The following is a 23,703-nucleotide window of genomic DNA, read 5'->3' as shown; positions in this document are numbered from 1 at the left end:
GAATTCAATTCAGTTGCCTAATAGAGTTCAATCCGATTGAAGTCGATACTAACAAGAACGCATCTAAGCCCGGATCAGCAGGTTGTGAAGCTTGAACATGCATATCTCAAATAGACACAAATGATCAATTCTACAAAATATTGGAATTTGATAGAGTTTGAAAATCGTGTATATCAGAATTGGGTTTAGATGGGTTTGCGCTACTATACATAATCAATACACCTAATACGTTGTCTAATATCATTGCACTGTTTTACGACGCGAAGGGCTTTGAAACTTGAGATACATAACCATTATGTGTATATAAAAACTAGGTTTTGTGGTGTCCATATTCAATACAGATTCAATACCCCCTGTTAGCTCTCCAGGAAACTCTCTTAGGTTGTAGTTCGAAGATGCCTGGTAACATATAAATTAAATTATTTTTGCAGAAGTTTATTGGAAGGGATGATGGTTTGGTTCAAGCCAAATAACCCCTTCTATTCTGTTTTCACTCCAAACATGCATGAACACCCTCAGACTACAAGGCTTTAGACCACCAATGCTCAACAGTTTAGGAATTAGGTGAATATGGAGAATACTGACCACACCAGCAGATACACACAACCATGTGATGGCCGGCTGCAACCAGTAAAGAAACTTGTAGATCTAATCTATCAATGCAAAGACAAGATGATAGTTGTTTTGCATTAGACACAGAAGAAACCTGAGTGGCCTACTCACTGATACATTCAATATTTCAATACAGAGATAAGATGACAGTTATCTAGTATTAAACATGGAAGCAATCATGAATACAATGCCACAGACACAAGCTTAGAACAGAGAAGAAATGGGTAGTGAACATGTAACAACAAAAGAAGCTTGCATAGCTGAAAATGAAGATGAGACGCTGCAAGTTACAGAGTGTCTACAGTCTCCAGAAGTTGAACCTTACATCAAATGCCAACCCTCGTTACATCTTTTTTTTGGCTCTTTATAATTTGTCATTACAATGGCTTTTAGCCGTTTTAGGGGTGGAGGGGTCTTAATTGACCACTAACTACCATTAACTCTCTGATAGCATCTTTGAACGCAGTTGGTTTCTTCACTACGAAAACCTGATCAGTTCTGGTACTTTGCTGTGCTTTAGGTGGTCGGATTGATTCATGGCAGTGGAGTTCCATGACTGTTTAATTCGGTCGCTGAGTCGTGCTGTGTCCTTTTATCCTTCGGCCATGCTCTTCATTTAATTCAGTTTCATGGTCAAACTGTCGCCAGACTGACAGAGTCGGCCATCTTCTCCTTCGGGTAATAGATAGAACGTGGGGCATGGAGTGCATGGGTAGATGAATGGTTGGGATGATCATGGATGGTGGCTGTCGGATCAAGGCAGATGAGTGGGGGAGATCGTTTTACAGAGGCTAGCGATCGTGGTGAGAGCGGGATGTGTTCGGGCCGTTAGATCTTCAGCGGGTAGATCAGATGGTTATCAGGCGGCGGAGATGTGCGGGCGATAACGGGCGGGGTGGTTTAGCTTGGGTGGTAATGGTTTTCATCATGCGGACATCGGGCGATAAATGGTAAGTGTCAGAAGTTGCGCGATTCCATTCAGTGGCTGACACGTAGCGGCGGATGAGAGAGAAAAAACCGCCCATATTGCGTGGGTATTGTCCGTGCTAGTTGTCCTCGCGATATGTGCGAGGACCATTATATCTGGCGGAGGTGATCTGACGGTGGAGGCCGATTGGGTAGGTTGCCTTTATCGGGTGCAATATGGGTCGTTGGATCGGCGGGAGAAGATCGACAGCAGAGATGCTGTGCGATGAATTATGAGCGTGTAAGGCATATGGGTAAGGTTTTATGGGTAATTTAGCTTTGCGCTTGGGGCTAAGGCCAGAAAATGGGGGTTTTGTCGGGTTTAGAAGGTGAATAAAGAAATGAGAAGGGTAGAAAGTGAGCGGGGTAAGGGGAGAAGGGGAAAATGACCCAGGTGGGGCCCCTTTTGACAGCAGCAGAGCAGACCGAGCCCTTCCTTGACCTTCCAAAAGTCAGCACTGAACCTCAGGGCTAACACTAGCTCCTTCTGGGGATGAAATCCTCCCTGTGAGGTTTCAAGAACCGTAGACCACTGCCTTCTACATAAAACAAGATCAAAAACATTGCCTAGTATTCCATTGGGCATGGAGTCTATTTAAGCCTACACTAAAACTTGTAAAAATAACATATTTACAATGCTGAGGCCTGAGAGCCTTAAACAAAATAAACTTTCAAAAACCGCCCATTTACTGGGCCATCAAAAATTGTTTCCCCTTCCACACTTTGCAGCATGAAAGTATTGTTTCCTTGGACCTGAGAGATGAAAAAAGGTCCTGTCCATAGAGCATCAAATTTACCATGATTGCCTTTCTTTTCCTTCAGTGCATCCCATTTGAGGACCTAGTCGCCAACCTAAAAATTGTCCATCTTTGCTTTTCTGTCAAAAGCTTCCTTGATTTTCCTTTGATGTACTGCAGACCTTTCAATCAATTGATCTCTGATCTGATGAACTTCAGCCAAGTCACTAATCCTCCTTGCCATGTCATTTTCCTCATTCTGCTCTTCTTGCAAGAATTTGGCCACAGGGAGGGTCAATTGGATTGGGAATACAGCCTCAGTGCCATATACCAACTTGAATGGAGAATTCCCTGTGGACTTCTTGGTGGTAACCCTGTCAGCCCATAATGCAAACTTCAGTTTGGAATCCCAGCTCCTTTTATTGTCTTCCAACAACTTTTTGATTATCCTTACCAGGCTCTTATTGGATGATTCTGCTAGGCCATTGCCTTGAGGATAATATGAGGTGGAATGCACTAGTTTAATGCCCATTGAGTCACACATGTCCACCAACTCTTTTGCCCTGAAAGCTGCTGCATTGTCTGTAACCAATTTGTTTGGGCAGCCAAACCTGGTAAAAATGTTTTCTGTCAAGAATTTCATGACAACTTGGTGATCAACTTTCTTAGTGGGGATGGCCTCGATCCATTTAGTAAAATAATCGGTGGCTACTAAAATCCATCTATGCTGGCCACTGGAATGTGGATTAATCTCCCTTATGAAATCCAAACCCCCCTGCTAGAATGGGCCACTGGTATGTATTGGCTTCAGGGGCAAAGATTTCAGCTGCTGCCTCCCTGCAAACCTCTGACACTTGTCACAAGATTTCATGAATGAAAACACATCAGAGAATAGAGTGGGCCAATAATATCCAGCTCTCAGGATCTTGTGGGCTGTGGTTTTCCAATAATGATGTCCTCCACAGATGCTGGAATGGAGCTGGTGCATGACTTCCATAGATTGCTCTTTGTCTAGACATCTTAAGAGGATTCCGGATGGGTCCCTCCAATAAAGCAAGTTTTCATGGATACAGAACTTGGCTACTTTGAGCTTAATGGTCCTGGCTTGGCTTGAACTAAGGCCTGAAGGAACTTCTAGCTTCAACAGGAAGTGAGCTATTCTAGAATACCATTCACAAGAAGCCAGATTTTCAGCCAAAGACTGGTTCTGTCCTTGTTCCACTGTTGCTTCCCTTGTCTGTCCAAGATTTGAATTTGCACTCATGCAATTTATGTCCAGCATTCTGCAATTTTCTTCAGCCATCAGCTGAGCAAGGCCCTGGCCTTTGATGAGCTTGGTGGGCTTCAATTCTATGTTGAACTCAATGAGCTTTGCAATCCATTTATCCCTTCTTCCATCAACATCTGGTTGCGTTAGGACATCCTTTTCTGAAGTAGAGGGAATGTAGGAAATCACCTTGGAGTGCAGAATGTAGATTCAGAATGCCTTCAAAGACTTAATAAGAGCATAAGCCTGTTTTTCAATAATGTCATATCTTAGTTCAACATCCCTCAAAGTTTTGCTGAAAAAGGCCACTGGGTGCTTTGTTCCTTCAGCATCCTTCTGCAACAAGACTGCTGCAGGGGTGTCACAGGAGGCAAAAGAGAAGATATGGAACCCCTTCCTATAGTCTAGGTTGATTAGAGTGGGAGCTTCCATAATAGCTCTTTTGATAGCTTCAAAAGATCTTCTTGCTGCATTGGTCCATCTAATCTCTGATCCCTTTTTCAACATGGAGGTGATATGTTTTATCAGTTCTGCAAAATTGGGAATAAACCTCCTTACAAAGTCGATCTTTCCCAAAAAGGTTTTAACGTCCTTTTTCGACCTTGGAACAAACAATGTCTGTATTGCTTTGACTCTTTCTGGGTCGATCCTGACACCTGTAGTAGAAACAATGTGTCTTAAAAGCTTGCCTTCTTCTAAAGCAAATTGTGACTTCTTAGGATTTACTGAAATCCCAAACTTTTTGCTCTTCAGAAACAGTGTTTTCAAATGCTGCAAATGATCTTGATGACTGCTGGTGTAAACTGTTATATCATCAAGGTAGATAAGGACAAACTTGTTCTTCTCTTCTACAAAAGCTATATCCATGGCCCTCTGGAAGGTGGCCCCAGCATTCATCAGTTCGAAAGGCATTTTGGAGTACATAAAAGTGCCCCAAGGAGTGGTGAAGGCAGTGTTTTCTTGGTCCTCTGGATGTACAACAACTTGGTTGTACCCTGAAAATCCATCCAAGAAAGACATGACTCTAGCCCCTGAAACCTTTTGCAGCAGATGTTCCATTTTGGGCAGGGGATAGTTGTCTTTCTTAGAGCATTTGTTCAGGTTTCTGAAGTCGACACACAGCCGGATTTCCCCACTTTTCTTCCTCACTACTACCAAGTTGGCTACCCACTTCGAATACCTCAGTGGAACTATGATCTTGGCAGCCAACAATTTCTTGATTTCCTTTTCAATCAAAGGGAGCAGCAGAGGGCTTATGGGTCTCAGTTTCTGCTTGAAAGGGATGGTGTCTTTCTCCAGTGGGATCTTATGCTAGATGATATTTTTGTCATAAGTCTTAAGGTCACTGTATTCCCAGGCAAAGACATCAGCAAATTGCTTCATTAGGGTGCAGTATTCGGAACTTTGGGCCGTAGACAAGTGAGTGGATATATTTATATACTTTGGATGATCCGGGTTTCCTATGTTACGCCTATGGACTGCAGACTTATTTTATTTTTGGGCAGTGTTATAGGGCACATCATTATGGTCAAACAGCTTTTCTAGAGGCACCAACCCCTTAGGTATATGGTTACTAGGCAATTGTACAATGCTGTCCTGGCCAATTTTGTTTCTTAGCTGAGACTGGTGACATTCCTCCATGGCTTCATTCTCTTGATCAATTTGTATTTCAGAGAATTCATCAATGACTTGTAGAAACCTATTGACTTCATCATCATCCTCAAAAACTTTCCAGTACTTGACATTATCAGGTAGAGATGGTCTATATTTTACTTGAACTTCATAAGCCAATTTAGGGGGCATGGGAGGAATGGACATGCTAGCAGACACAACAAGGGAATCAACAAGTTGATTTTTGACTCTGGGAATACATGAGATACAAAAGCTACTAAAAGAATCTTTGAGCCTCCACACCTCATCTCTGTATGCTTTCAGTGTTGGGTGCTTTGCTTGGAAGGTTTTGTTCACTTGTTGAATGATGAGATTGACATCTCCAAACACCTTTATGTCTTTGATTTCCATTTCTTTAGCAGCACTTAAGCCCAATATCAAAGCCTCATATTTTGCTATATTGTTGGTGACTTGAAAAGTCAGCTTGAATGACAGATGTATGCATTCTTGTGTTGGGGATACTAGCACCACACCTGCTCCTGCAGCTTCCCTAGAGCAAGCTCCATCAAAGAACATATCCCAAATCTGTGGCCCTTCTTTCCCCATGACCTGGCATACTAGTTTCTTGAGTTGTACTGAGGCCAACTGGGATTCTTCAATCTGGAGAATACATGCTCCAAAATCAGTGTCCACAGCATAAATGGGATGATTAGTGTGATTCTTTTCATTGCTAATGATATAGGCCAGCTAGGCTTCCCTGTATAACCTTCTGCTTTCTCTCCCAAAAACTGGGACAGTGGCATAGGATAGGTCATTTTGCAATGTCCCACCCAACCTTTTAATCCATCCTCTGGAAAGTAGCATGCCAAACTTAAGAGGGACATCTACTACCACAATATCCATCATCATGCTCTTCATGGGCAGCTGAGATAAGGTGATGGCCAAGTCTTTGATTAACCCCAGACATTTCACTTTTCTAGAATCGAAGGAGAACAAGTCATGATAGGGTCTAGTGATGTCAAGGCCTAACTCATCCATGACGGCCTTGGGCATTAGATTATGACTGGCACTTGTGTCTAGCAGACAGTTGTGAAGGATTTTGTCGTGAATGGTCAAGGAGACATAAAATGATGGGGAACTGTCATTAGTAGGTTCAGTCATTAGGCTAAGCACAATTGCAGGTTTGTCATCTTGCAAATTGATACAGTCATTTGATGCTTGTGTGACTTTGAGCTCAAGGGCGTCAAGAATGGGTTTCTTAAAGGCCCCATTCTTTACTAATTCTATCAGAGGCACAAATATTTTCAACTTCTGGACTTATGATTCAAAACTAAAAGGGGAAGGGGACTTGTCAGGACCTCTGACCTCTTGAGCTGGTGCTTTGAGGATGTTTGGATCAACTGCTGGTCGTTTTTGCTTGTTAGCTCACTGTTCTGCAGGGACATCGGCCTTTTGGACAGGGCTTTCTTTGTCATTACTCATCCGTGACCTCAGGTTATATCTCTGCTGATTTTTAGTTTGCAGAACAACTTCTCCGTCTCACTCCTGGCTGGTCTGGTCCTTGAGTAATGACTCCTCATAGGCAGCTAATGTCAAAAAGGAAGCACTGCCTTTGTCTTCCATGCAGTGGATCTCATCCTCTTCATCAAACTGCTCCTCCTCCATGACTATGTTTTGGAAAGGAGTCTTCACTTTCTGTTCTTCATTGGCCTCTTTGCCTCTTTGCATGATCTGCAATTGTTCATTTGCTCTCCTATATGGGTTTGGATTTCTAGGAGCAAATGCATTAGGAACCCTTCCTTTTCCTGAATGCTGCTCAACCTTCAACTTGGAGATTTCAGAGGCTAATGACTATCATCTTGGTCATTTTGTCTATCTTGGGGTTTGAAGATGAAGAAGATTCACCCCTCTGTCTCCTTCGATTAGCATGTCCTCTGAGTTTCTCTGCAGCTATGATATTAGATTCTACCTCCAAGGCTGCATCCTACATCTCAGCCAAAGAAGCACATCTTCTTTCTCTCAATAGCAGGCAGAAGTCAGAATCAAAGGCATTGGCATAGGTGAGCTTGGCAGAGGTGGGAGTAGGTTTCACTTCAGCTGGTATCTTGCTATACATGCGGTTAAACCTTTTATTAAAATTAGAAAGTGACTCCCCATTTTCCCTTTTCAGATTCCCAAACTCAGTATGATAGTAGAGCAGATTTTTCTTATCCCCCCAATGCTTTAGGAACACACCATCTAAGGCCTCAATGTTTGTTATAGACCTAGGGGTTAATTCTCTGAACCATTTTCTAGCCTCTCCATCTAGGCTTTGGACAAATACTCTCATCCACACATCATCTTCACTAATGTCTAGATTATCAGCATAGCTATAGAAGGACTCAAGATGTTCTTCTGCTGTGACTCCTTTTGTCCCAGTGAACTTAGGCATGTACTTCTGATATTCTCCTACAGGCATAGCATTCAAAGGAGTAGGCAAGACCAAGGGTCCATACCTAGCAGCTATGATTCTTTCCATTTTGGTGGGTGCTTGTGGGCCTGCCATGACTGGGGCAGATGAAAGAGTGTTGGCAGTCTAAAAGGTAGGGAGTTGAGAAATGACTTACAGGGTTAAAAGAATATGATGGACAGGAGGGGAGGTTTCCTTTGGGCTGAAATCCAAAGGAGGACCTAAAGAATAAGGAGCTTTATGAATCTCCGAAAATTTCTCATCACTGATAATTTTAGAGGCTATATTCTCAATCTGTATTTGTTCTGTTACAAGCCTTTCTTGCAGAGATGCATAATATTGTTTAAGCTTCCGTGATTCTGATGCTCCCTTTTGTGATGTCTTTCTTTCCTTGATAATCTTCTCAGGGTCAGGTATTGGGTCAGCTAGTGATTTCTAAGGATTTCTCCGAGTGTGCCTCATTAACTGAGCCAGAACTGTGATGTGGAGTCGCCAAGAGTTTCGGCCTCCAATAGAGTTGCCAGATAGATGATTACAACCAAAAATGTGTCCAGACTTTGTCTATCATCAAAGCTGGATTTGTGTTGTTTTCCCAGGGAAGCTGAGCTTCAATCTCCTCTCCCCGTCAGTGGCGCCAATTATGTTAGCTCTCCAGGAAACTTTCCTAGGTTGTAGCTCGGAGATGCTTGGTAACATATAAATTAAACTATTTTTGCAGAAGTTTATTGGAAGGGATGATGGTTTGGTTCAAGCCAGATAACCACTTCTACTTTGTTTTCAATCTAGACATGCATGAACACCCTCAAACTACAAGGCTTTAGACCGCCAATGCTCAACAGTTTAGGAATTAGGTGAATATAGAGAATACTGACCATACCAGCAGATACACACAACTATGTGATGGTCGGCTGCAACCAGGAAAGAAACTTGTAGATCTAATTTATCAATGCAAAGACAAGATGACAGTTGTTTTGCATTAGACACAGAAGAAACCTGAGTGGCCTACTCACTGATACATTCAATATTTTAATAAAAAGATAAGATGACAATTATCTAGTATTAAACATCGAAGCAATCATGAATACAACGCCACAGGCACAAGCTTAGAACAGAGAAGAAATGGGCAGTGAACTTGTAACAACAAAAGAAGCTTGCATGGCTGAAAATGAAGATGAGACGCTGCAAGTTACAGAATGTTTACAGTGTCCAGAAGTTGAACCTTACATCAAATGCCAACCCTCGTTACATCTTTCTTCTGGCTCTTTATAATCTATCATTACAATGGCTCTTAGCCGTTTTAGTGATGGAGTGGTCTTAATTGACCACCAACTACCATTAACTGTCTGATAGCGTCTTTGATCGCAGTTGGTTTCTTCACTACGAAAACCTGATCGGTTCTGGTACTTTGTTGTCCTTTAGGTGGTCGGATTGATTCACGGCAGTGGAGTTTTGTGACTGTTTAATTCGGTTGCTGAGTCGTGCTGTGTCTTTTTATCCTTTGGCCATGCTTTTCATTTAATTCAGTTTCATGGTCAAATTGTCGCCAGATTGACGGAGTCGGCCATCTTCTCCTTCAGGTAACAGACAGAACGTGGGGCATGGAGTGCATGGGCAGATGAATGGTTGGGATGATTGTGGATGGTGGCCGTCGGATCAAGGGAGATGAGTGGCGGAGATCGTTTTACAGAGGCTAGCGATCGTGGTGAGAGCAGGATGTGTCCGGGCCGTTAGATCTTCAGTGGGTAGATCAGATGGTTATCGGGCGGTGGAGATGTGCGGGCGATAACGGGCGGGGTGGTTTAGCTTGGGCGGTAATGGTTTTCATCGCGCGGACATCGGGCGGTAAATGGTAAGTGTCAGAAGTCGCGTGATTCCATTCAGCGGTTGACATGTAGCAGTGGATGAGAGAGAAAAAACCGCCCATATCGCGCGGGTATTGTCTGTGCTAGTTGTCCTCGCGATATGTGCGAGGACCGTTAGATCTGGCGGAGGTGATCTGACGGTGGAGGCTGATCGGGTAGGTTGCCTTTATCGGGTGCAATATGGGCCATTGGATCGGCGGGAGAAGATCGACGGCGGAGATGCTGTGCGATGAGTTATGAGCGCGTAAGGCATATGGGTAAGGTTTTATGGGTAATTTAGCTTTGCGCTTGGGGCTAAGGCCAGAAAAGGGGGGTTTTGTCGGGTTTAGAAGGTGAATAAAGGAACGGGAAGGGTAGAAAGTGAGCGGGGTAAGGGGAGAAGGGGAAAATGACCCAGGTGGGGCCCCTTTTGACAGCAGCAGAGCAGACCGAGCCCTTCCTTGACCTTCCAAAAGTCAGCGTTGAACCTCAGGGCTAACACACCCTCCCCCAACATGAGTGGAATAAGCTAATATTGTAGCAATTCCACCTCTTTTTTGGGCATTCTTCCATTTAAAATTCTGTTTAAATTTGCAAATTTCAGTTGTTTGGATTTACTAAAATGACAAGATGGAGGTGTTCCCATGAAAATTGAGCCCAGAAATCCATCTGCAGTGTCAAAATTTACAAAATTACAGATTTTCATTATCATTATCGCAAATTTTCATCACTAGATTCCATCAAGTTGCTGGAAGGAGGGCATTGTTTGCTACATGATTAGATGACTCCCACACAGGCACATACATGATCCATCCCTATCCCTGTCCTCACCGAGGCTGTAGAATGCACCTTGTTTCTCTCCCTACAATTGTAGAGTGATGAATGCTGCAATTGTATTCTTTGAATCAAAATTCCTCTGATAATTGCATTCCTGTCTGCATTTCAGAAGAAATTTAAATTCAACATTGGATTATGCTATCTGTGTGGGGTCTATCTCATGCCACCATAAAGTTACTTTCATTTTCAATTTGGGACAAGTTGGAAATGGTTGCGTGTGCATGTATCTATTTATCTATCTTGGAAAAAGTATCTAAAGCTAAGTTGCAGGAAATGCTTAACCCACACATGTACTGGTACCGAAAACCACTAAAATGCCAAAAATAGGTACAAGATGCCTCTTAAATACCCAAAACTGTACCATACGACGTTTCATGATTTGGAAACACCATATGGTACAACTCAGGGTGTTTTTGGGGAGTTTTGGCATGAAACCCCCACATTTCAGCGTGTTTTTAAAGTTCTCCAGGCCCACCCAAATGCCCAGGAGGTGTGTGGGACTCGTTAGGAAGTCTCTAAACCCCTAATTTATGGAAAATGAAGACAAGATAACCTCTAATTTGTTTATAAACCTACCTACATATTAACCTATCATTCTTCTTTTGTTGCAAGATAACATTATATATATGGCATTTCTCCCACATACCTTTTTTTCCCAGGAAAAAATCGTAATTTTATTAGTGAAAACAAAATTACATGTTGCATTTGCTAAGAAACATAGCATCATCAAGTCCATGATTGATGATAATCAAAAACACAAGTCCATGATTGATGATAATAAAAAACATACAAAAATCAAACTAATATACATTTGAGGAGAAAAGTTAGGCTTTTCTCCCTTTCTTTTTCTCAACCTTGCGCCATTCCCTTTGAGACAGCAAAGAAGTGACAAGAGCAAGTTGATTTCCAATTTCAGGTCTTGCATTGTCCTTGTCTAAATCTGAATTGTCTGATGAATTGTCTGGTGTCCATTGCTTCTGGTATGTTTCCCATTCTTCTTCTTTCTTCCAGTGTCTTTCTTGGCTTCAAGACATATTTTGAAGGTGCCCTGTTTGCCTGCAAATTCTACATCTGAAAGTTGTGTTCTCATAATCTATAAGCTGTGTCCAATTTCGCTGTTTGTGGATCAGTTGTATGCGATCTGGTAAACCTTTGCTGAGATCTACTTCCACACATATCCGTGCGTATGTGTAGATCCTTTCCTCCAATTTTTGGGTGTCTGTCTTGATATATTTCCCTATGATGTTCCCTATATCTGCTAGAACATGATTGTCCTAGAAATGTATAGGGAGATTGTGCAGTCGAACCCAAATCGACATTCTGGTAACAACCATGGTGTTTGCATCAAATTTAGGGAACCAAGGTGTGATGAAAAGGCTCGTCGATTCCCAGAACCATGGTCCTTCCCGTAAGATAATGTCTCTTGCCTCCGATGTTGGGAATTTTACAATGAAGAACCCTTTGGAGCAAAAGTGTATTTCACAATTTAATGTCCATATGGTCAAATTCCAATAAAAAAGCTCTACTAGTTTTGGTCAGAAACAGTTGAAACGACAAATAATGGCTTGTGATTCAAATGTAGCACAATGCTCATCTGTTTCTATATTGTCTATATTTAGTTCTGGAATGGAGTTCAGTTGCTCCACTATGTACGAGCTAGGGGAAGTACCTACTTGTTTTGTTGGTTCTGAATTTGCTCTTTTTCCTTGTAGGATGTTCTTGAAGGAGACTCCTCCATTTATTTGCCTCTATTTTGTTTTTGTGCTTTTCGAAGTACTGGTCCCATAACCTCCTCCTGCATTATTTGTTTTACTTGCTGTCGTAGCACCACCTCTTAGTCTCAGATTGAGGGTTATGGAAAATGCTGATAGGATATGAGAATCCTTCAAAGACTGGTTATCCTGTAATTTTCTGCCCCCATATATCAAATTCTGCATATGAGCAGGGTATCCGACATTATGCGAGATGTTGTGCTTCAGTTGTATCACTCTGTCTGTTTTATTTACCCAGACTAATAAGGAAATCTCAGCAGGGGTTTTAGAAAGATTTGAAAGTGGAGAGGATTTACCAGGTTCCAGGAGCCATAATCCAACTTGTTGTTGATAGGCCGCTTTGTTACAGGTATCCCATATGGCTCAGTGCTCGGTATGGCGCGATTGTTGGCGCAGGTCGAAACCGGGGCCATCCCATCAGTGCCAAATTTCAGCGCTTGTTCTGACTCTGTCTTGTGAGAGCGGATGATGGTGTGTCGCACCAGGAGTAGAGGGCCTTTATCCTGTTTGCCTTCAGTGCCAATAAGTTCTGGGCCCGGAGTACCCAGTTTTGCTATTCTCCCATCCAACTCAGTGACATGGAGTTGGTGTGGTTGTAACAATAGTCCCGCCTCCACATCAGTGCCAAAAAACCTGTATCTCTTCCTCTGTGAGCGACACGAAGTTATTCCCCTTGTGATTTCAGTGCCAAATGCGAGACTGTGACCACAACAAGGATCCATGTCGCAGTTCCGGTGTTTGTCGTGTGCTTTGTCCACTGAAAAAGTTGCTGTCTCCGCCTTCCTTATGGACTCCAACAATAGCTACGCAAAATATGTCCAAGGAGCCCTCTTCAACCATTCCATCCGGGGTGTGCCAATTCCTATGGGCCCAAGAAAAATGTGGAACTGAATGCGGCAAAATGATATTGTTTTTGATGCCCTGAGTTTGGAATCCACTACGACCCATAGGGCATTGATCTCCTTTTTCTGTAAACTCTAGGTCCCCAGCGATCTAGTATCTGGGTTGATCACGCCAATATGGAGATTCAGTATACGCCCACCCAAAGTTCAGAGCCCTCTAGCGACCAGGTGCCTTGGATCCTTGGCTGCCATGTGAGCCATCCAAGGGACAGATCATGGCGGCTGATCCAAATCCCTCATTTCCACACAGTGAAACCCTAACTTCGTTTAGCTCCATTTTTCTAAATGATCATTAATAATTTTCTCCCACATACTTGTTTGGTAGTGTTCCTGTTATAATAGAATGAAGATTTCCACAATTATTCATATTCGTAGAAGATTTCCTGATAGAATTGTCTATAGGATTAATATCTTCTCCAAAGTTTCAGGTGGACCCTCCACCCATTATTTGGGACCAAAGAATATATGTTGGGTCAATATATATTTTTTTGGTCCCCAATGATGGGTGGAGGGTCCACTCGAAATGTTGGACAAGATATTAATCCTATACACAGTTTTATCCAGAAATCTTCTACGAGTGTTCCTGTTTTCAAAACCTGTACTCATTTTAAATTTTCTTGCAACTCAGATCTCAACTATATACTTAAGATACACTATTTTAGAAGTAAAAACCCATGTGTATGTTTGAAACAATTTTAATTTTGGCAGAACATTGTCTATTTGTGAGGTTATATATAACTCTTTTTATTAAATCGATCATTTAAATGTAGCGAACAAAATGGTAGAATCATTTGTGTGTCTTCAGATTAAATCAAAAGAGTGCTTCTAGGATGTCAATTATGTATTGCGAATTGGGGTGGCAAGAGGGGGAGGGATTCTCATTAATCCCGATGGAATAATTGTTGATCGGTATGCTTGGGGTTTGGGTAGGAAGACAAATAACCAAGCGGAAGCCTATGGATTATATTTTGGTCTCATTTTAGCTCAGCAAAAAGGAATCAAGGAAATGAATATCTTGGGTGATTCTCTCTTAGTTATAAAGCACATGAACTCAAACACTGCAACCTAGAATAACAAGCTAAATCAGATACTAAAGAGAGCCCTTGGCTTGCTCCCTCTCTTTGGGAATCTGCAATTCTTTCATATTTTAAGAGGTATAAACAAGGATGCAGACATGCAAGCCAATATGGCTTGCCAAATGAAAGAAGGTTGCAACAAGGTAAATGGAATTGATGGTTATCTTCCCATCCCCTAAATCTGAGCATGAAAGTCCTAATTTTGATGATAAATCTCTCCTCCTACACCAAAGACTGGGCACAAAAGTCACATATCTTGGATTTAAAAGTTATAATAATCCCTTTTACCCCTTCCCTCCCTTGGGGTGTATTAGTCTTATCTCCCTTTGTTCCCTCCTCCCTTCTTCTTCTCCCCCTCTTCATCCAACTCACCACCCCCTCTCTGATCCCCCTCTGTCGACCACCTCCCCCGCTCCCTCATCTCCCCCTCCCCCTCCCTTCCTCCCACTCTCGCTGCCCCCATCACATCCTTCATCCCTATTGGCGCCCCCTCTTCCCCCCCATCTGGCATCATTCGAGCATAATCCTTACCTCACACTTGACTCGTGGTGGCATACCTCAGCAGGCCAGGACACTTGGCATGAAGCAAAGGATAAGTGTGAGAACTCTACATGTTGATTCTCGTATTCGGGTCCATAGCAAGAACAATCAAACCAGCTCCATGCGAGATACCTCAGAGTGAGAGCCACATTTATTTCCACTGGGCTGGATCAGATGGCTCGCGCGAGTGATGGTTAATTTTCTTAAGGCGAAATTCGTTTCAGGCTTCAAGATAATCATGGCAGAGAATTGGGACCCCAGAGGTAAGCATGCAATCTCTCAAAACCACACGAGACTTCGGCTCAAAAATTTCTATAAATTGTGGAATAACGGTCTTAAATTTTGCAAAAGGAAGGACCTGTCCAAAAGGTCTTTAGTGGAAGGACTCTTTGGCAGTGTCAGGATGGTCTGTGGACAATTCTGGTTGTTGAGAGTTGCCCCTTCCCTTAGACTGGTGAGTGCCATTTGTTAGTAAAGTTGGTGGATCAGGGAGAGACAATTGCCGGTGAGGGTGATTTTGAGTCTTGCTTTTGTGTGATTTTGGGTGCTGTTGTCTTTTTTGTTCCTCCTTGGCAATTGGGTCATTGTCCCTCTGAGTCTTTTCCCTGGGTGCATCTCTTTCTCCTCGACAACATGGACTCTGGCTCCCAGGGCCACTGACGCCCGCGCTCGAGTAGGATGGCGGGCCATTATGATAGGAAATGGGAGAAGTGCCCACCTCTGGCTTCATACTCCCCTCAAGCTTGTGGATCTTGTGAGAGAGAGCATTATGAATTGCGGGCGGGTTTGGCTGATCTTCAGAAGTGTTATCAGCAGCAACGTGAGGAAGCTTGTGAAATGCAAGAGAGGAACATAGAGAAGAACCAAAAGATTCGTCAGCTGGAAGATGAGGTGGATGCCCTGTGTAGTCAAATCAAGGATCTCCAAATTCAACTGGCAATGCAGAACTCTCAGAACGCTGAGGAATCAACTGGAATCGACCTCAACCGACCAGCTGAATTGGATGACTAGTCTACCTTTTTTGTTTGTGTTTTATGCCGAATTTTAAATGTATTTTGCTTTTAGGGCAGTACTGCAAGGTTTATCCTAGTATATATGTAAACGCTCAGTCGCATTTTGAAATTTTGAAAGGAAAATGGGCTTGTACAGCCAATCTGCAGACAGTGATGCCCTTGGATGACAATGTAAATGAAATGTAATCTCCTGTTTTTTGCCGTGACTGCGCGTGGATTAATATAATTCTACTAGTCTTTACTGTTAAAAATTTTTATTATGTATTTCAAATTTTTTATTGAACTAGATTCCTATTTATAGTGCATAAATGGAAAATCCTTGAATCAGGGTATGGCATGGTTATTCCTACAATTTTAGGCCCTTGCAATAATTGTGTTTATGGCGAGTACTACTATCGCTCATCAAGCTCTGAGCTATCAATTTTTAAAAGATGCAATGGTGGAGCGTGCATGCAAAGTTTGGGGCTTTTCCATTTTCGTTTTGGGTTCCTTTGTTTAAGAATTCGTTGCTTATTCACGCTAGTTCTTAAAGGTGTTTTCGTTCATGGTTCCTTGTCCCACAATGAATTGAGTGAACATATTCCTTATATGTTCTTGCATTTTCCTCCAGTCGTCCTTTAGGTCATCTAGTGCCTTTTCTACCTTATCTTGTCCATCACTTAGTTTGCTCTTCGTTTCTCCTATGTGATATCTTAATCCATCTAGCTCCAAATACATTCTTTGCTGCAAATTGCTAATAGCTGTTTCCCATTTAGCAACTTCCTCTCAATTTGCTGTTTTACGACTATGGTTGTCAGTAGCTTTTTAATTTTTTAGATTTGGGTTTGGGCCGAATCTAATACCCACTTCTTATAAGTTATGCCCAGGCCCCTACGTGAACATGTACAAGAAAATAACATGTATTGAACAAGGGGAAAATATTTTGAGAAATATTATGCTTATTTTTTTTACATATAGTAGAAATAAACCCGGGAAGATGGCTGAATAGGAAGGTGTTTTCATTCATCGCTTCTTTTCCTGCAATGAATTGAGTGAACATATCCCTTGTATCTTCTTGCATCTTCTTACCTTCGTCCTTTAGGTCATCTTGTGCCTTTTCTGGCCTACCTTTCCCATCACTTAGCTTGCTCTTAGTTTCTCATATATGATATCTTAATCCATCTAATTCTAAATGCATTCTTTACTGGAAATTGCTAATAATGCTTTCTCATTTAGTAACTTCCTCTTAGTTTTCCACCTTACTACTCTGTGTCAGTAGCCATATTTTCTTTTTAACTGTGGGTTTGAGCTCACTCTAATACCATTTTGATATGCTCAAAGTGAACATATGCAAGAAAATAACATGTATTGAACAAGGGGAGAATATTTGTGAAAAAAATGTGTGCTTTATTTCTAAATTTAAACAACATAACCTTTGAAAGATGGCTCATGAGAGGAGAGAATGCCTTGTCTATAGCCTTTTAAGAGGCCACTCTAGGTCTGAAGACAAGCCTTTGAAAAGAAACCTCTTTTTATGTAATTAAGGCCAATTAGCATGAAATCAACGTTTACATTTAACTAAGGCTTAATTATGGCCATTTAAAAACATTTAGGGTTTTTTAAGGCATATTAATTGGGTCTTTCCGAATAAGAGGCTAGAAGGCGTAAGATGTTTTTAGGCCTTGTTTAGGTATTATTGCCTTATACCGACTTATTTAAACATTCTAAAGACTATTTAGGTCTTTATACAACATCTTGTGGCAATAGTTAATAAATTTTAAAACATCGATAGATGAAAGAAAGAGCATGCACTGTGAAAGTTTTACATACTGAATTGTTTAATTTATTTACGATAACACAGATATTTACAGTATAAAATTGTAACAAAATTAGAGTCTTCAGAATCTTGTAAATCTAGCCTAAAATAAACTCACTTATCACAAATAAATTTGCAACAAAATTAGAGTCTGAAAACAAAAATAGGTCTTCAGCTTCTTGTAAATATAGCCTAAATAAATGACCTATCAGAAATAAATTTGCCTACACGAGTAACACAAAGAAAACCGTGAATCTCGTGCTAAAATAGTTACTTAAATAGGCACAAAGTATGTTTTTAGTGCTTATCATTTATAGAACCATATCAAAGCTAATTACAATTCATGCAATTTGTGCACATGTCTTTTTTCACCAATATTGCATACGCTAGATTTACTGAACTAATTTCTAAATCTCATGTCAACATAAAGATTTTTCAAATGTTGATCTGGCAGTGTTCACATTGGAACCGGTGTAAAAATTGGGCATTAATTTTTAACGACCCCCCTAATGGGCATTTGTTTTCTTTCACACCAAACATCTCATTGGATCTTTGAAATTTGGGGTTCTCGAATTTGTCCTTGTTTAATGCCTTAGGCTCTTAGCAAAAATATTTGTTACAGATCATGTTGAGACCTACAATAGTTCAATTTAATCTCCTTATTCTAAATGTGCTTTTTGATGTAGTGGCAGTGAACCTTGTTAGTGCTTGAAACTAGAAAAGTTCCGAAGGTAATGAGAGAAAGTACACTATCATCTTTTACGATCTCTCTGTGTAGTGCGTGCTAATCTCAGGGGGTGTCCCTATGCAATTTGGAGATAGAATATAAACCTGGAAAATAAAATCTTCTTCCAAGCTGTGAAAACTTGCTGATTTCTAAAAATCAGACCTGAAATCTGCTTGAAATAAATCCAGACAGTAAGCTATAATGCAGATTTACAGCTAGATGATGAATCCTATATTAGGAACCTTGAAAATCTGTTGTAAAACACTTAAAAAGTGCAGATATGCATGTAAAAGAACCAAAAACAGCAAGCTTAAAGTCTGTAAATTAGTAACTTTGACCCACAGTGCCTTGAATTCTCTATGTGATGAAGTAGAAAATTAATGAAGGGAATTAATTCCCATTGTTGATTTAAACAAACACATAAAACAACTGAGATTTAGCTGGCAAACAAGATGGTATCTTTATTCCGAAGCTGCAATTATCACATGTTTTGGAGATATTGGATTCAACTTCAAAGCAGTCCAGGTGATGTCACACTGCTTCCAAAGAACCTTCTCTCACCAAGTCCAAGGATGAAATCACTTGAAGAGGATGAGAGTGACCTCTAACTCTCACTAAATAATATGCTCTCTGACACTACTCAATCTGAAATAATGGTTTGAGAAGACAAGAAAACTCAAGTAATGAATCAAATCATTGATCCTCTGTACCCTTCCAGCTCAAATACATTAAGCTTTGGGTGTGCACTGTTAAACACACATGGACAGTAATAAATATGAAAGATAAATCATGTGAGTTCATTTTTTTATTAACAGGAGATGTACATTTATAATACAATGTTGTGACTCTTGGGTTTCAGATCCCAAGGTCTCTTGGACTGCTTAGTCTTTTCGGCTTCCACACTAACCCTTTAGGATTAGGTGTCCAACATTCCCCCCCTTAATCCGAAGGGTTATGTATGAGTCCAAGAAGAGAGCTGTAATACAAAGTGTGCAAAAATGCATGGCAGCACTAGGCTGAATGTGCTCTTATGAAATGTTGGTAAAAAAGGCGGTGGTTTAAGGATGACCACCAACACTGGAACGCTTAGTGCAGTTCCCGGAACTCTTCCAAAACTGGCAAGAAACTGTAGTTTTCTGCTAGAGGAAGTGTTCTCAATCTGTGATGGTTTAAGGATGACCAACAACTCTGGAATGCTTAATGCAATTCCTGGAACTCTTCCAAAACTGGCAAGAAGCTGGTGTCTTCTGTTAGAGGAAGTGTTCTCAATCTGTGATGGTTTAAGGATGACCAACAACTCTGGAATGCTTAATGCAATTCCTGGAACTCTTCCAAAACTGGCAAGAAGCTGGTGTCTTCTGCTAGAGGAAGTGTTCTCAATCTGTTCACGGGCATCTTTGTCTCTGGCTACAACTCTGAAACTGGTGTGGCAGGTTGTGGCTCAGGCTCGCTTGATGTGACTTTGAAGCTTGTAGATGACCATCATTTCCCCCCCTGTCAGATACAAGGTGAGAAGATGGAGAAAACTCAACTGCAAGACTGTTCAATACTCTGGAACAAGTTCTAACATGTGTTTGGAATATCTTCTTGGCTGTTGATGCCCATTGCCAAGAAGCGATCCATCCAAGATGAATCTTTGTTCTTGCAGGACGTTTGTTTCTGAAGCATCTGTGTGAAGAATGACTGGTTTTATGACAGTGCTTACATGGATGAAGATCAAAACAGTGATCTTTCAAATGGCCAACTCGATCACAGTGTTGGCATTTTACAATCTGTTGTTGTTGTTGTTGTGGAAGAGGGGCAGAATCTGGAACAGCTGAAACTGAACTGTCATAAGGAGCAGGTGAACTGTCATAAATGAATCCAGCACTCTGAAACTGAATGGGCTTGGCGTACTCTGGAATATGAAAGGACGAGTCCTTGTCATATCCAAGACCAGTTCTGTGCTTGTTGTGGACAAGCTGTTCCCAAGGTCTGATGATGGGCTTGGGAAGTGCAGACTGAGTTTCTGCATCTGCATGTACAACTGCTGCTTTATTTGAATGAATGGTAACATTATTGACTTGCTGTTTATGGGAGTCTGTTTCAATCCTCTGAACAGAAACAGGTTCAGAATGATGACTCCACTGCTGTAATTCTTCCTGCTGCAGTTGTGATTCAAGCTGCAAAAACTCTATCTTTTCTTGTGCATATTGCAGACATGTTTGAATGTCTGAAAGAGAGGCTTTGTTAATTTTGACTGTGCTGTTAGCAGTGGACATGATTAGAGTTCTCAATAACTCTAATATTCTTTCAAGCTTAGCCATTTTTCTACACCTTAAAAATCCTCCAAATCCCACAGAAAAATGTAAGCTGCTAAATATCTTCAAGTTGCACAAGAGAGCCCTATAGCTTAAAGAGAAAAATCAACCAGAGATATCTTGAAACTGTCAAAATTATACAAATATCACCAGACTTTCAGAGATTCTGTTCTTTAAATTCAGCAAATGTTAGGAAGAACAGTGGCTGTAGATAAGTGTTGCAGATAAGTGTTGCACTTTATAATACGAATGATGCTTAACACTCAAAAGCCGCTATTATTTCCCTCACACATGAACTGTTGCCACTATTCCCAAAAATAATAAATTACAAACAAAATATTGGAAACAAAGTTTGTATTTACATCAAGCGCCAACGATATCATCTTCACTTGAATCACTTAGTTCTGGCTGCTTTGCGATGCGTCTAGCATCAAGACCAGTGATATACTTTTGCGCAGCTCCTTCATGGACTGACCGCTACACATATCCCACCGCTACAGAATTTATTCGGGAGCTCTCAGAAGCTGCTGGGGTGGATTATAGGCTGCACGCGCCAACAATATCTTGAACACCTCGGACGATCAAAGACAGAAAAGAAACTAATGAAAGGCACTGTTGGGTATTTGCATTCAATACATTTTGAATTCAATTGAATACCATGGCCACTGCATCAGGAGCCAAGCGCAGGAATACAGATCTCATGGCTCTTATGATGAAAGACTTTAAAGTGAAGACCGTAAATGATTCAAACAGTCTTTACGAAGGTGGAGAGTAGACGGTTTATGCGGAATTACCAGCTGATTATCCATACCAACCACCCGCTATATATTTTATGAATCTGATCTACCATCCCAACATTGGCGGTAACATAATGGGTAAAATTTGTGTTAACATTCTTGACCAGGACAAATGGTCTGCAGGGACCGATCTGGTGAATATATTTGAAATGTATCTTCCTCAGCTTCTATTAGAACCTAATGCAAAGGATCCTCAGCTTTTATTTTCTTCCTTTCAACCAGAGCTGGATGCAAAGATGAAGAAGTTCACAGAAGATGCAATCAAGTTCAAGATGGATGACAATGCTGAGCTTTATGATTTTGACGATGAAAAGGATGAAAAGTTTGACTTCAAGAAAGTGGTCGCTGATAACTGGATTGAACCTCCGAAGCGTGAACGGAAACGCAACTACTCTGAGTCAGATTATTTCAAACAAGCAATGCGACAGGGCGGGCCAGCAAAACCAAGAGAGCCTCGCATTCCTCGCATGCCTCAATTGCATGATTTTCAATTTTTCAATGTTCAACGTTTAACGGAGCTATATGAGAAGGAAGTTCGCTATCTAATGCAAACATACCAGCTTCCAGTTTCACGTGATGTACATTGAACCAAAGTTATCGGTGACTGATGGCAAGAATGACTTTCTAGCACATTTCCACTGTTTGTATCAAAGATCTTCAATTCTCCCGCATGACTTCCAGTAGCAGAATTTAAGACTTCCAGACACTTTGATAAGAGATCTTAAACCGACACAACATGGATGCCGCTACGTATTTCATTTGCAGGTAGGAGAATTCTTTTCCCATGCACAGCCGAGGACCTCCATTGTGGGTTCGTGTCCCACCGGGCGTGCCAGACTTCAACGCTTCAACGCTTCAACGCATCCGGCTTCTCCAGCTGGGCCACATGCCTCCATGCGCTGGCTGTTCCTGGAGCGTATTGCAGCAGCGACTCAAATGGTGCAGAGATTTGAGTCTTCGAAGAAGGAGATACCAGAGATAGGCCTCTGGATGAGCAACGGACTGGCAAAAAAAAAAAAAAAAACGTCCTGGCAAAAACGTCCCCAAGGAGCGTTGGATGGTATTCCTTGCTGGCGGTATTCTTTCCAAAGGGGCAGCGATACATTCAAAGATTCATGCTCAGAGGGACAGTAGGAGAACGCTCAGGAAAAAACTGATGCGCAGATAATGGGCAGCGATACATTCAAAGATTCATGCTCAGAGGGACAGTAGGAGAACGCTCAGGAAAAAAAACTGATGCGCAGATAATGTCAGAGGCGCTCAGGACAGAGGGCGATAGACTCAGCAGTGGCAGCGCTATGTCAGGCATATGCGCAGAGAATATTGTGGACAGATGCGTTTATGCAGACAAAGGCGTTATAAGGCAGCGCTTGAAAAGAATATGGCAAAGGGGCAGGACTGCCATGCACATAACAGGCCACAGAAACACAAGTGGCTCTGATACCATGTTAAACACACATGGACAGTAATAAATATGAAAGATAAATCATGTGAGTTCATTTTTTTATTAACAGGAGATGTACATTTATAATACAATGTTGTGACTCTTGGGTTTCAGATCCCAAGGTCTCTTGGACTGCTTAGTCTTTTCGGCTTCCACACTAACCCTTTAGGATTAGGTGTCCAACATGCACAAAGAGTATTCCTACAAAAATATCAGTCAAGGTTGTAATGACCTAGGGCAATTTTTTCCACTAGGGTTCCTTATACTGCCTAGGGTTCCTGGGAGACACTAGGGTTTCCAACAAATGTCTTCAACAGTTAATACAGTTAATGTATTCTTCAATGACAAGGCTAGCTTTCTTAATAATGCAATAATTCCACAGACCATTCAATAAAATTAATTCATCAACAGTAATGCAATAAACCAACAGTACAATGTCACTGTTCAACAACTGTACAATTCATGGCAATTCAACGTTATGGTTCCACAGGGTAAGATCCACATTCAACAGTGACAAAACCAACTCAATTCAACAGTGTAGTAATTGCCCTAACCAGGAATCCATCCAATCTACAAGCAAGAATCCCTCTGCAAATTTATGTTGCCTCAGGTCCACAATTGATTTTCGATTCCAAAATGCGGGTCTGTAATTCGGGCTTGTAATTTCGGGTGTGGTTATAGGAGCAAATTTCAGGGATTTTGTCGCTCAGAAAACCCTCAAGTGCACTTTGCATTACCCACACTTAGCTGCAGGAGGTATATTTAATCTACCCAGAACTTCATGTGATCAGCCTCAAATGACTTTTCCTTGCCCTGAATTTTGAGTTTTTGACCAGATCCAGTCGCGGGGGCACAAAACCTAGCTTACTGCATCACAGAGAGCTCATCTGATTCAGGGGATCCGTCACTATGCCACAGAGAGCTAATATGACTTGATTTCCTCAGACCAGAACCTTCCTTCAGCAATCCTGTGCCAGAACAAGTAGAAAATAGGAAAATAAAGAAAAAATAAATTTA

General features: G+C 41.4%; 1 protein-coding gene across 1 annotated transcript in view; it reads left to right on the top strand.

Moving 5' to 3' along the window:
* Positions 1–23,703, top strand: part of LOC149267384 (peptide methionine sulfoxide reductase A1-like) — an 80,866-nt gene that overhangs the window by 718 nt on the left and 56,445 nt on the right. The gene's annotated exons all lie outside the window — the stretch shown is intronic.

The sequence above is a fragment of the Pinus tabuliformis genome, chromosome 6, assembly GCF_031772625.1.
Source record: "Pinus tabuliformis cultivar Carrire ecotype Pingquan chromosome 6, CPIR1, whole genome shotgun sequence".
NCBI lineage: Eukaryota > Viridiplantae > Streptophyta > Pinopsida > Pinales > Pinaceae > Pinus > Pinus tabuliformis.
Note: the sequence above shows the minus strand (reverse complement) of the source record. Positions and strands in the feature narration are given on the sequence as shown.